The sequence below is a fragment of the Melozone crissalis genome, unplaced genomic scaffold (assembly GCF_028551555.1).
Source record: "Melozone crissalis strain CALT ecotype California unplaced genomic scaffold, PUWL_Pcris_2 ptg000006l_1, whole genome shotgun sequence".
Lineage (NCBI taxonomy): Eukaryota > Metazoa > Chordata > Aves > Passeriformes > Passerellidae > Melozone > Melozone crissalis.
In genome coordinates, this window is record NW_026535784.1 from 54,014,340 (window position 1) to 54,029,302 (window position 14,963).

Consider the following 14,963-nt stretch of genomic DNA (forward strand, 5'->3'; position numbering starts at 1 on the left):
GGATGGAGCTGTTCAGCTTTGAGTCAGCAACTACACCAGAGCTGGGCAGAGAGGCTAGATATCCTTTTTTTACCAAAATACCCTCACTGATGGGCCTCTAGCTGATCAAGATTCTTATCCCTCATGTCTTCCCAAACTGGATGCATAATTCCAAGCTCCTTCATGGACACTTTCTATGGGAGAACTTAACCCAAATTATGGTTCCTAGGAGAAAAATGTGGCTTGGCAGGTATTTTTTCTAGCAAAATCCTGCACTGGAGTGAAAATTCCTAATCAGTTCAACACATAAAATCAATCCAGAACATCAAGCTAGAAGTAAGGTTTGTATTGATTATTAAACTGCAGGTATTGGATGAATCACTGACACACAGGGATAGTGGTGTGGCTTATGCTCCCAATATGATCATTTCACCAAAACAATTGCCCAGGACCACTAGGACACACTCTAAAGCCCCCAGTCTGACTCTCCATGGAAGTGTGACTGGGGTCACCAGGCAAGGACACCATCTGAAGGTAGGAGATACTGAGACACAGGCAAGCTGGAGCACCAGGCAAGTCACCAGGGGGAAGAAGTGACAAGGAGAGAGCTGGGGAGCTTGTGTGCCAGACAAAACAATGAAAACCCTGAATTATCAGTTTGCAGCACCTGGTCACTAATGGTATTTTCATCTTAAAAGAAGAGAGTGTGAATGGCACAATACCCAGTGAGGTACCCTCAAAAGAAACAGCCTGGAAATAGCCCCTTCTTCACATACCTATGGGTGCCAAAAACATCTACCCAAATCAGGACTGGGTTGTTAGTTATTTATGATCACTGAAAGGGCTACATTTATTGGATAATTTATTTATAATGAATAATTCAACCAGTTTTATATGGAAGAGTTTCATTCCCTTGGGCTGCTCACTTGAGAGGCAGCAAGGCTGTATCACCACATATTTTTCAGAGAGCCTTCAATTCCTAAATCTGGTTGTTCTGTTACTTAAGTTACAACACAATCACCAAATTCCAAGCTATTTTATGTATATATTTTTTTGTCTTGATACAGTGGTTTCCAACTCTCACACCTTCCAACTACAGCATAAAACATCAGTAGGAGAGAGGCTTGCTCTTGAAGCATTTGGGGTTTGCCCTGTATTTTAACTGTATTGCTTTATTAAAACAGCATTTTATGTTACATGTATTGCTTTATTAAAGTAGTTTGATTGGTACATGCTGCTGGTGTCCCACTATCCCTGTGTGCTACATCACTGTTTCCTCATGCTCTCCCCCCAGAACTACCCTGAGGCTCTCATCTTGCCCTGAGACCCTCTGCAGACCAGAGTCAGCTGCTGACTGGGGCAGCCAAATTCTTCCCCAATGCTTCCATCAGCATTAATCCAAATGAGCACTTGCCCCACTTCTGTTTTCCCTGTAGTGCAGGTGATTCAGACACAAGCCATGGATTGCACCTTCACTGGACTTTGACTTTCCAGTCATCTTAGCTTACCAATAAGCTTATAAAGAAGCTCACTTCAGTTTTTTGGGAGTTTGTTTCTTTCTTATTTAAGTGACATGGTACTCTCAGTCAATATCCCACTGGAAGAGGAGCTGTATGATCCATCTTCTCGATAAGGAAATATTTATAGAAGAGTGTTGATTGGTTTCCTTCTGGTGTTTAGGCATTTTTTCACAAAGTTTTCCAAGATCTACCTCCCACAATTAAAAAAAAGAAAAAAAATTATACTTGCAATGAGCAACTGTGCAATTAATAAACAAATAAGCCAAGCAGTCACTAATCTGATACTCTGCTAGGAAAAACTATCCTTGCTTAGTCAGGTCACCTGCTGAGGACCTTGGCAATTGTCTTTTTCCTGGGGGCTGACAAGCTCCTGACCAGATATTCCAACAATACCTTTCTATTTTGGTAGAAATATCTTCCATTGAAAAAAAGTTCCCAGGTCTAATATATATATATATATGTATAAATATATAAAATAGGTGTGTATGTAAAATAAACCTTCACCTATGCAGGCATATCCCTGTACACATCTTTATTTGAATAGCTGTTAATCGCTGACGCTCCCCAAGGAGACCAGCAGAAAGAATGTCAGGGGCCCTGCTCATAACCCAGCTGAATACCTGACTATTTTAAGGTACTCTGGAGCTGCATGAATCAGAAAGAAAACAGCTCCCCCTACCCATTTTATTAGAAGGCAATAAAATCTGGTGGTGTCTCATTAAATTTAATGAGCCTTCATAAAATAACCATTACACTGTGGAGGTAATGAAAAGAATAACTATGATGGTTAGTAAATAAAGCAGCAAGGGTGATAGTACTAGATGTCCCAGATCCCTATCAGTATCAAACAGGTAAATGACTCTCAGAGAGGATTATGGTGCCTTACACACCTTCTCATGCATTGATACCTTCTTCTGTATCAGGTTAGAGGAATTTCTTTCCCCCTTCCCATTTGACAACAATGCCATTTGTTTTTATAGCCCCATGCCGCACGTGTAAAACCCTGAACAAATCAGTGCACAGGGATCCTTAAAAACTGCATGCAAATTTCCATCAGGGGTCATGGGCTTGGTGCTTGTCCATTTCTGAAGTTTCTTTTGAACTAGCCATCACTGCTGGAAATGCCACTGCAGAAGTCTCCTGGGAAAAACATCCTCATTTGGTATATATCAGCACCATCCCATTCTGTGCATTCTCTAACCACGGTGACAGCTGCAGGCTCTGAGATTTAAAAAAAAGTGGCCCAAAGTCAAAATCTTTCTTACCTGACTCATGCATGCCTCAGAAATGAACGGGTTAATCTAATTACAGGATCAGCTCCACTGAGAGGTTATGACTGCCCATAAAAAAGCAAGAAGAGAGGCTGGTAGAGACTGGCACAAAACTCCAGAAGGTTGCTGCAGGAAATGCACTTTTTGCATTTCCCATTTCACTTGAAATGGCACAAGGAAAGATTTCATCACAGTGGGATTATTCACAGGAACAAGCAATCTGATATGTGGGCTTATTTCTGTACCCCTGCTTCCTTCTGAGATTCCTCTTGCTCCTGCTGAGGGTGGCTGTACTACAGCACCGCACTCCTCTGTGAGAGCAGACTTTTGTACCAGTGTAGCAGCAAGGGAAGTGGTTTTACCAACAAGCCCTTTGCTTACTCAAAAACCATTTCCTGGCAACTCACAGTCATTATTGTTATTTTATGGTAGAGGCGGTGCAATTTTTGTTGAATTATAAATATTGCAGATCTATTTCCCTCATCCCCAGCAGTTTCCAAAGACATCTAAACCCACAGTGTGATTGCTCCCTAATCTAGTTGAGGTGATGAAACGGTGCCAAAACTCTCATTGCAATTTCATTAGGATATTCATGAGTCGCACTTTTGCAGTGTTGCAGAAACAACACAAATTGGTTTGTGAATTGTGAACTCCCCCTTCTTTGCCGTCATCATCATCTATTTCTTCAGAGTCATAAATTGTGGATTAGCAAGGCAAGTGTGCTTGGGTGATTTTGGGACTCGGCTGCTGGAGTTTGTCAATGCACATCTCTGGCTCTCCCTGTGGTTTTCCCTTGCCTGTGGAAGTGCTCTGTTAGCAGAGGAGCGGCAAGGGCGGCAGCTGTGGGGCCTCTTGCTCTGCCACTGCTCTGCTTGCTCACCAACAGCAGCAATAACCATGCCATTGGCAAAAATGATTGCGTGCAACAGGCACAGGCAGCTGCAATTTTCAGATGACAAGTACTGGAGAAGAGCCACTTGGTAGCCTCGGCAGGCATAGGTGTCTGCTGCTGGCACGGACATCCTGCTGGTGGTAGGATGCCTTGAAGGGCTGGACACCTGAAATTTACCTGAGGCAATAGGCAACAATGCTCCACTTCCCTCTAGGATTGCTGGGACATACTCCTAAAAGGTCTTCTCTGACCCACCTGGAAGGTCTCTGGTATTTGTGGTGACACCCGCGTGTCCCAGCCGATGGGATAGTTTGTGTTCAGAAACTGCAGCAGAATTTGCGGGAGGGTTCTCCCTGCAGCTCAGCAGTGAGTTTGGATGCTGGGTCTCCCTGTGGCTTTAGAGCAGGGAATGTATTTGCAGATGACAGCCCAGCCCTGTCTTGTGCAAGCACCATCCTTAAAGCACAGTGGGGCAGTACCCACTCCCTGAGCATATGCAGATGAATTTCACACTAAGCCAGCAGCTTTTAAATATGTTCCACTTTAAATATACATCCAAAGAGATCTATTAGTAAACTTAGCACGGGCTGCAGTTACATCTCTTACAGGGAAGTCACTCCTGTATCCATGGGATATTACTCTGGTACCACATTTGGAAAACCTGAGGAGCTCCCCAGCTCCATGGTGGGCATTGATGAGATGGGGAGATGGGAATGCTGCTTCTGGGGAAGGTTTCTCACAGCTCACAGTCCCCCTTTGTGCAACCCAAACCTCTTAGGAACACAGGATATGAAATATATTTGAAATGGCAGACTTTCACGTGGAACTTGATTTAATTTTTCTGTGGAAAGATCAGCTTAGACTTGCATTGTTCACATGAAATAATGAAACGTTACTGATTTAATTAGTGCTCAGTTTTCAGTCTGTGCTTTCTATATTGTTGAAATTGCATTTTGCATGGGACAAAACTATCAACAGATAAAGCAATTTAAAAGGCACATCTATAGAATATATTCTCTTCCTCTTTTCTTTTGCTAGTTTCAATTCATTGCTCAATTTAAGCATGGAAATAATGTTTGTCAAAGATTTCCTGACACGTGATTTACAGGAAAAAAAGAAGATGTCGGAAGAATGGTATGAAAAAACATCAGGGCATCTCCTGCTTGTACTTCTAACCCATTTATGGTACAATATACAGATAATCCAATCTACTGTTGAAAACAAGGTTTGTGCAGTTATGCTCCACTACTTCACAATGCTGCACTTAAAACTTGATAGTTTTCTCGTATTTCCTTTCTCCTTGAACTGACAAAGTGGATTGGGCAGGTTCTGGCTGACGGAAATAACTTCACTCCTGAGCATCAGCTCTCCTACATTTTACATGGGGGCTGTGAGCTCAATTTGGGGAAAACGGAGTCAGTTTGTGGGATCACCACGTGTCCCTGAGGGCAGGGCAGGGACCAAGCCCCACTGCTGGGCCCCAGAGTGGAACAGGAATGGGAAAGGGTCTGACCTCCAGGGTCCACTCAAAATCAGAGACTCAGAGAATGGTTAGGTTTGGAAGGGACCACAGTGGTGGCCCCAGAATACAAAATCCTTGAAAACCTACACCCTTGATTCAAAAGTATAATCCAGTCACGTACCACATCATCTGCAGTGTCATTGCTGGCAAAATCAGATTGTTTGGACAATAATTTATGTTGATACTGATATTTGTGCAAGAATGCCAGCACTAGTTGTGTTCCACTGCTAGAGCCACAGGATTTTTCTGTCAGCACCAACAGGGACTAGAAGCTTTCCCTAGAACAAGGGTTTTTCATTGTCTTGTTTGCAGTAAAGAAGCCTTTCTGAGCAAGCTGACATCCACCCTGAATTACTTCCCTGTGTAGAGTGTCTGTGCTGTATAGTAGAACACTGCTTATTTCTCATATTGATTTACACAAGACAGGGTAGTGAACATACAATTAATTAATAGTTGACTTCATTGGAAGCCAGCTGTTAGCTCCATAATTTACAACGGGAACAAATTCAGAATAAGAAGGATTATACTTCTAGAAACCGTATTTCTGTGTTTTAAAGGTCAAATCCAGCTTCCACTAAGGTTGGTGGAGACCCTCATGATCTGGAAGTGATGCTATGTGCTGATACCATGAGTTTCATGTAAACTCATGCATACCACCATGAGTTTCATGTCTTGCTGAAAGAATGACTTTTATGGTACATATTATCCTTAGCTTAGTCACAGGCATTTTCCCCAGGCCAAATCAGAAATGGTGCTGTTAGGTCTGCATATCTCTGTCCAGCTTTGCTCCTGAAATAAATCAAATCCCACAAACATTTCTTTCAAAATTTCTAGGTTACTAAACTTAAACTTTCTACTGCTTCTGTTTAAATTTTATTTGTGTCTAGGTGCCATGAAATAAATCCATGCAACACAGCTTGGCTCCACAACCAATGGATTAATTTATGGACAGAGCCTTCCTCAATATATTGGGTCAGATATTAAACAGTATTTAATTTGCTGATACCCTTGAAGATAAAATATGGACATTATTTCCATGTCGTCATATCAAGAATTCATCCTGGAGGGTCACTAACTGATACTCTCTGTATGTTTTGAACATGATTTTCTCAGCCTTGTGAAGCACTAGGAAGTTAAATGCTTGCACTGCAAACAAACCGGCCTCTGTTCCCAGGCCTGATAACCTAAAATGTGACCATTACTTCACACATTCTTTTTCCTGGTGTCAAATACACTGTGGGGAATATTGGAAAGAAGATAAGAGAAGAATGCACATTTTGCAGGACGGAATGCCAGCATCTGACCCCTAGGAAATGAAATATGGCAGAATCTCAGGGGTTGGCAAAGAAAACCTAATGATCCCAAGTTACCTTATATACAAGCTTGTTCCTGTGCAACTTTGCCTTCCAGGATTTTTAACACTAAATATAAGATGTTTGTCCTGGAGGACCTATCATGCACAGCAGCACAGCAAGGCCAGGCTTTGTTATTCTCTGAAGCAGCCAGTGGTTTAACAACTTCTTCACATGGCTGTTTCTGAGGGTGGATCAAGAAGAAGATGAAATCCTGTCAAGGAGGACTGAGGAGCACCTGAAGGCTTTTAGCCTCATGTTGTAGACTCAGAAGTGCTGGAAATCTTGCAGGATATTTGGATCAGTGTTGGTGCTTCATATCTCACCCCAACTAGGTTTGGACCCAAAGGACACTGTGTGGCTTGTCTGCAGGCAGGCTGCCTTCAGTTCAGCTCAGGCAGGAGCCTGAAACTGAGTCAGAAGGAGCTCTGCAGATCCCTTGGCTGTGGGGAGAGGTGGCTGGGTGTGTGCATGGATCAGCAAGGCTGTGGGACAGCCAGCGAGCCAAGTACAGCAGTCACAGTAACAAACAGAGAATAGCAGCTGGGTCACAGACTGGATTAACCCAGAGAGAAGGGGGCAGGATTTTCAGTAACTTCTCAAGTGCCTGGCTACACATGAATGCCAGTGCTATCTGGGGGAGAATATGCATGCTCTTGCCATTTATGTTGTTGTTTTTGCATGTTTAACGGTGTTGCTCATCGAAGAGTTTAAAACTTGAGGCAATATGGAGAGCCAATTTATTCTGTGACTTTTGTGGGCTCTGTGTTGGCCTGATCTGATGATAAAAGATGCTGCTTGCTCACCTGTGCCATGCTTACAGTGCCAGCCCCTGGGCAGGAGCACCACTACAGGACTGCCCCTTAGGCTGCAGGGGCTGGCTGGAGAATGGGAAGGGAAACTGCTGGATCCCTATCCTTCTGCTTTGATCTACAGCTCTGTGAAAATCAGCCCCACTTCTGCTTGTCAGAGTGTAAGAACACGAGAAGAAATTATCTTTCATCGCCATGAAAAGTTTCTATCAAGACGCAGAAGCTGAACAGAGGAATGGGGTCTAGAAAGACCCTTTAAAATCCTTCTGAGGTGCTTGGTTTGGGGCACAGTAGACAGCAGAGGTGCTGCACCAAAAGGAGATTTCTTGCTTCATCCAAAGGATGCTGTATTAACTTCTCTTCACGAGTTCATCTCAGAAACGCTCCCCTTTTAGCAAGAAAATGAGGGAACTTGTGATTTTGTCTTCCCCACCCAGCTGAAAGACTTATTTATAATAATAATAATAATAATGATGATTTTATAATCATCAATCATTAATCATTATAACAATGATTATTTTATAAACATTATCAGTGAGAATGGGGTTAATTACAAAGGAAAGGAACTTCCTTGTGAATGAGATTAATAACAACAACTCAAATCAAGGATTCCTGTATGCCAGTTCAAAGCCTGTGGCTCTTATTCATCTCACTAATGTAAAGCAGACTTTTGTTCAGAAAAGTGAGATAAAAGCCAATGTTTTTATGTTTATATTGTTATCCTTTATTTGGTGACTTTTTTCTGGTACTGGAATTATGCTACTGGCTCTTTTACTGCTTTAGGCTCTTTACTGCTCTTACTCTAGACCTTATTTTGGGGATTTTGTATTATTTAAACAAACAAGAGGCATAAGACTGCTTCCTCTCAGAAGCCCAGCCTCAGGTAGGACATGCAGCTCTTTTGGATAAGTCTTGCAGACTGAGCTGCCATTTTCCTGTGGAGAGGCAACGACAATTCACAGCAGCACAGGGCTGTTTGCTGTCAGCCTGACAGGTGCACGATGTTGGGATACCTGATTTGCCAAAAACACCTCATAGTATGATGAAGACAAAAACACAAATTTCCACTACTCACATGCTGCATCCTCCTCTGCTCCTCCCAGGGCTTGCCTGGGCTATTGGAGAGCAGAGCCCACAGCTCTGGCAGCAGGTTTGCAGCTTCATTCACTTGCTCTCCAAACCTAAACTCGCTCGACCAGACCATGGGAAAGTGGGGTGGGATGAAGGAAAAAAGGCAAAGATATCAAAGTAAAGGCAAATCTTACTGAAATCAATCACACATTGATTGATTTCAGCAGTATATCCTTAGTACATCCTTAGTACATCCTCAGTACTCAGTACATCCTCACACTCACAGAAAAAAAATGGTTAATATTTTTTTAAGATTTTCAATGTGGTCAAATTCTTTTTCATGGGAAGCATTTATTTCCTTAAAACATATTTCATTTGATTAAAAGAAGCCCTTGATAATGAGTGAAATACCTAATTTTTGGTCAGGAATAACATTCTGCTCAACCACATAAGACTTTTGATGGATCATTTGTCATCTGATGAAAAATAAAGTCCCTTTGGTTTTTACTAATTCAAAATACACTTTTAATACCCTACAGCACAAGGAAATTGAAGGAAGGCCTAGTGTGCATTTTAACTACAATATTTACTCCTGAAAGCACTTCTTCTAGAAGGAAAACTGAGGAGCAAAGTATTCTGCTTAAGCTTTGTGTTGCTCTGTATCACATTTTTCAAGTTTTCTTGAATTATTTTGTTCACATGATTTTGAATGCCCACACACACCCACAGAAACACCACCAATACCCTCTGCACGGCCAAAATTATTTCTGGTGGCTCCCTGTGCACTTCTGGTGAAAAACTAACTACAAGACACCTGCTGGGCAAGGCAAACAAGTGCAAAACAACTGACAAATGCCAAAATGAGGGCAGGGCATTGGAGAGGAGGGACATCAGCACAGCCATCAGCCCCTTTTGGGAGGATGCCATGAAGGGACCATGCTAAGACAAAGGGCAGCACATGCAGGGCCACAGGCAGGACAGACTAACGAGGGCAGCAATGACCTGGGAGCTGCTGGGTGCCAGCTGAGCTGTGGGTCCTGCTGATAATGTGGGAGTTTTCCCTGCCTCGTTCTTCCTTTGCAAGATAGATTTTCTTCTGATTGTTCAATTGCTGTTCATGTTAGATCATCAGCGCTTCCCCCACTGATTTACAATTGACCAGAGAGCATGCTCCCTCCTAACCTGGTGTTTTTCCTCAGCATCAAACCTTTATCTGTAATGCAGTGGAAGAGAAACACCTGAAAAATTTACTCGGGGTTTTGTTAGTCTTCCTTGCTTGTTTTGCTTTCTCTCCTGGCAACAAAAGAGTTGTCAAAAGTAATGTTTATAATAATTTAACGGATTATTTGCTTATTAGATATTAATCATTCTGCTGTGGCCAGGGTCCATGCTGGTGCTCCTCTACTAGAACAGTGATTCTGATCTCAATTAGATTATGTCTCTCTCCTTTACCTCCCCATAAATCATTCCGGCAAACTGAAATTAACAGCTACTGGAGCGCATTAATAATCTGCCTCACACATTGGAAAATGCATTAGCCGGAACCCTCCCATCACTCTGACTGTTAAGCACATCATTTTGTTTATGAAATATAAACATTTCATGGAAGAGCTCTCCCACATTTCTCTGGGCCTTGTGACAGCTAAAATGATTGCCCACAATTGCCAGTCAGTCAAGCGCCCAAATAAAGTTTGTTTAAATCCATGGTTCTGTGACTGCCCTATTTTCTCAAGCATTAAAAAACCCATGTTTAAAATAAAATTCCTCTTTATCTGGGAAGAAAGGAAAAGGAATAGCTGTGTATCTGTCGGAGTTGCACGGAGATAGATGTACACTTTGCAAAGGCTCTGTGGTTTCAATATTTGGTTTAGCTTCACAGAGGAGGAAGTGCTGCCAACTTCTTTGTAAAATAAAGCTCCAGAATAATGATTTTTAGGATGATCTAATTAAAACATTTCATTTCTGACAAACTGACATTTCCATCAACTTGCCAAGTAACATTCCAACTTGCATTTAAAAGCTCAGTGTCTTATGGTAAAGCATGTTGAAATAGAATACCAACCCCCCCAACCTAGGAGTTTAATTTCAAAATGAAATATGAAAATGCAGCATGCAAACAACATTGATGCAGCATGTTATGTCAACACTGGGCTTTCTGGTGGTTTTCTTGCAAAGCAAAAAACCAGCCCATAATTAAATTCTTTCCAAGCCTGCTAGCCACACAGCTCAGGAGCAACACTTCCTCCCAGTGCTCTTCCACCAACATTCAGATTTGTCACCAGCTGGGAGTTTGGGGTTTTGTTTCTCTCTTACATGTGCTGTGGCACTGCAGGGACACAGGCAGGCCCACAGTGAGAGTATTTGTCCTCTTCTCAGAAGTGAAAAGTCCAAGTTTTTCAGAATGTAGATTGCTTTTCACTTGATCTTGGATCCATTTGCACATCAATACTGTCAGTATCTTGAATGTATTGGTAACAGCACTACCTTAACCCAAAAGATTTGATCCTTGGCTGCTGCCAAGTTAAAGATCATATAGACTGAATTAAACAGCAAACTCCAGAGAATCTACCCATGAAACATGACACTAAATCTTACAGAGGCTTTAAATTGGTATGTGTAGTTTACAAGGAATTTATGTCCATCTACTTGCAACAAGGATAGCACCGGCTGTATAATGCATAGATGAGAACCTCACACCCGACTCTATTCAGCAGTCAGAGGTAGTGCTTGCAAATGAGCAACACTGGCACCACCTTCACTTTCACCTTTGCCAAGCTCTTGGTCTGAAAATGAGCATTAAAACTGAAATTAAAGCTCTGCATTAAAAGAGTTAGGCACCCGTGACCATTTTGCTAGCTGGGAGGCCTGGTGTGCACACATTTTCTAATCTGTATCTGGGGAAGAAGTACTGAAGGCTTGGGCTGAGCAAGCTTCTTGAAATATGTGCTTGGGCTTCTGGGAGCACGCTGCCCTCCCTAAAGCCAGGCACGTACTCATGGCCTTTGCTGAATCAGAGCTCATGTGAGCTCAGCTGTGCAGGTATTGGTATGAGAACACAGTTTGCAGCTGTAAATTCCTAGGGGCACCGGCCGAGTCGTTCTTGCTGGGCTGTGGTCATCTGTGCACTGATAAACAATAAATAATTGTAATGAATGGTAGTATTTTTTAAATACAAGCATGAGCCTGTTTAAGATTTAGCTGAGTTTTGTTTATTATTCTCAAAATGCATTTGCAACATATAGAGTAATGTCTCCAGAGGGCTGTTCTGCCATGGAATATTATGCGACTCCCTATCAATAAATGACACAGCTTTTTATATGTTTGAAGTAAAAGAAATAATTGCTGCTCCTTGTGGAGTTAGGCAATAAATTGCCTAATTATTTTGTTAAGTGTCACTACTAGAAGAAAAACATTACTGGAGCTTTATGGGCAAATCTCATCTGAACTGAGGGTGAAATTCTAGGAAAGAACATATATGCTCTATATCTGCACCCTATTGAAGTACTAAACTCCTAATAAAAATGTCCCTTACTTGGGGAAAATTAAACTTGTTTCTTTATCAGTAGCTTGGCTTAATTTTTTACTACTTATATTTTTGCTGCCTCATAATTTTTGATCTCTCCCACGCTTCATCCTTGGTGCTGATGCATCTTGGCAGAGCCAGGCCAGCAGAAGGCTAAGGGGAAGCTCCCAGTGTGCACTGATCTTTTGTAAAACAAGGGGCTTTGGAGCCCCACAATCCTGTGCACACACTGTGAAATGTCTTTTGTTATGAAGAGCAGGAATTATAGCAACTATGAGGTAATAAAGCAGACAGCATCCTTCCTAGTTGAGATATAATTCTGAAACCTGGAATTTGGGGTGCTTGATACCTCAGGGCAGCCTTCTATTTACTCCTTGTAGTCATGCTGTTCCATGGATCTCTCCCAAGTTAGCAAAATTCCTATAATTAGGGATGAAAATGAGGGCACTGTCTGATCCTTCACGACTTCTACCAGTGATGGTAGCAGGGGCCTGTCAGCCTCCAGGCACTTAAGCAAAATGCAAGCCCAAGCTGCAAACTCCCTGCTCCAAGTGTGGCTGTCATTCTTTCAGGAAGTTCAAGAGGTGTCGTTCACCCAGTTAAAAAGGCTGGGATGAAGGAAAACAGAAGGGAATAACGCTACTTCCACCTGAAGCTGGAGTCCCAGAGGTGCAAACTGTGTTTCTGATGGTGCTACAAGCCCAGCTGGACAGGACAGGAGCCTGGGAGAGGAGGTCTGTCCTGTCAGGGTTTTTGGTTGCTGTGAGAAGGGGTCCCAGAGGCTTTTGCCCCAGAAATCACGGTGCCAGGGTCACTTTGCATGGCCACTACATCTCCCTGTCTGCCAGAGAAGACAGAGTTGAGAGTCCTGGGTTAACAGGATCCTGCCCACAAGCTACAGCCCATGTGCTTGTGCAGCTTCATGCCAGATATCTCCAAGGAATCCATAAGGCTCATCTCCTGAGCAAGAAAGGAGGAAAGGAAAGCAGGACTGGCAGAAAATAGGGCTTTATTGCAGCCCTTCTGTGAAATCCCTTGGGAGCATCAACAGGAATTTCACACCTCACCTACAGACCCCATCAATTTTCCCTGTGGGTGTGCTTCAAGCTGCAAGAAGCAGCTGGGTCCAGGAACCAAGCCTGCAGTTATTCAGAGGGATATGGAGGACTCTGTCATATAATTATCTTCATAAACCCATCAAGCTTCATCTTAAAGCTGGCCAGGACTCAGTTCCTTCTTTTCCTATAAGAAGTCTCTTCCAGAGCTTGGCTCCTCTGCTGGTTAGAAATAATGCAATTGCTTAAATTTATTCACAGTCAGTTCAAAGTCATTTGTTCTTCTGCCAATATTGTTCTTTAGCTCAAACAGCTCTCCTCTGTTGCACAGTGGGCAGCAAGTTTCAGTGTCTAAAAATCCAATGTTTGGGATGCATAAGGATTAGACAGGGGCCAACTGCAGCACATTTGGAGAGGACACAGACAGACAGCTCTGGTTTGCTATACTATTTCTGCCATTCTCCCATCTTATCCTGCCTCACCCCTTGACTAAAACTGACTTAGCTCTATTTCCTAAAAGCTTCCAAAGAAACAAGTTGTACCTGAAATTCTGTGGGAAATTTTCAGTTTTAATTAGTGCAACAGGAGACTGTTTAACAAGCCCATCGCCCTTTCAGGGGGAGTGCTGGGGAAATGTAGCATTTTGTCTGAAGCTGCACACTTTAAACAAAAGAATATGGTTATACGTGAGAGACATCAGCTTTATTCCATCTCTGCCTAAACCAATGATATTTTTTTCATGGCCTACTACATGCTGGCTGTTAAGACAGCCAAATGATTTTTTTTCCATGGCCTACTACATGCTGGATGTAAGACAGCCAGAGGCATAGCTTACCAAAATCCATCCCCTCCAATACTCACTCCCATGTACTCCTTCCTCTAGTGATCTTATAGCTGAACCTGTAGCACTTGCACAGCATTTGTTTTCTTCTCCTTCTCTGAGACCTGTAGGAAGCTTTTGAGAAATGGCTGGCACTTGATGTTTATCAATGTTTTTCTCTCACTATGTAGGAGAAAGTATGAGGGATATGTTTAATGATGAAGTAGTTTTCTATTTTACAGGACAAAATGAAAGCCAAGCCATATGCCAAGCCAGATCAGCATATCAGCATAATATGTCAAAAGAGAAAAGGGTTTTATTTATTTTAAATTATATCCAATGCTAGAAATCAAGATCCTGATTTAGGAGTACTCAAAGTTGTGCTCAAAAAAACAAGCATATACTTCAGCTAGGGCAGCTAAAGGATACGATTGTTTTCTTCCTTTAAAAAGATCATGAAAAATATTTTTTGTTTAGACACGTCTTTGATGTTGCACTTAATGTTGGGCACACCATATTATAGGAGACAGTGAGGCACATTATACCGCTTGAAAAACATTCTGAAAATTTCTGGGACAGTATAAAACTTTGTACATATTTCCTGGCCGGTATTAGCATCAAGAAAGTAGGAGATAGGTTGTAGGGCTGCAACGAGCACAAGAAGCAGGGCTGAAACCCCAGTGTGTAGTCAGGTTTTTATTGCCTGATTTGACCCTGAAAGGTTGAGGAGAGCTTTGTGCCTTCAGAAGTGAGCAAACATTGGGGTCAAAGAAGTACCATTCTCATTGTGCTGGTTTTTACAAGGTAAGGGGTTTTTCCCACAGGAAAAAGTTCACCCAGGAGTTTCACACTTTATCACTGCGCATGTTGCTTTTGTCAACCTGGGTATTTACTGCAGGCACAACCTTCACAAACTGTGTGAAGGTTGGACCAGCTCAGCTGGTTTTCGTGTTTGCCAGGCCGTGGAAGATGTTGGTGACAATTTCAAACTAAAGACAATAGCTACTGAGAGAACACAGTAACTTTTAACCTCCTGTTTGTAAATAAACACAACAATAAGTCTGTGGGCAAGACCTGTAATTTAAAGGAAGTCTGTTACTGACTGCATGTACCAAACCAGCTGCATCTGCCATAGGAATAACTGGA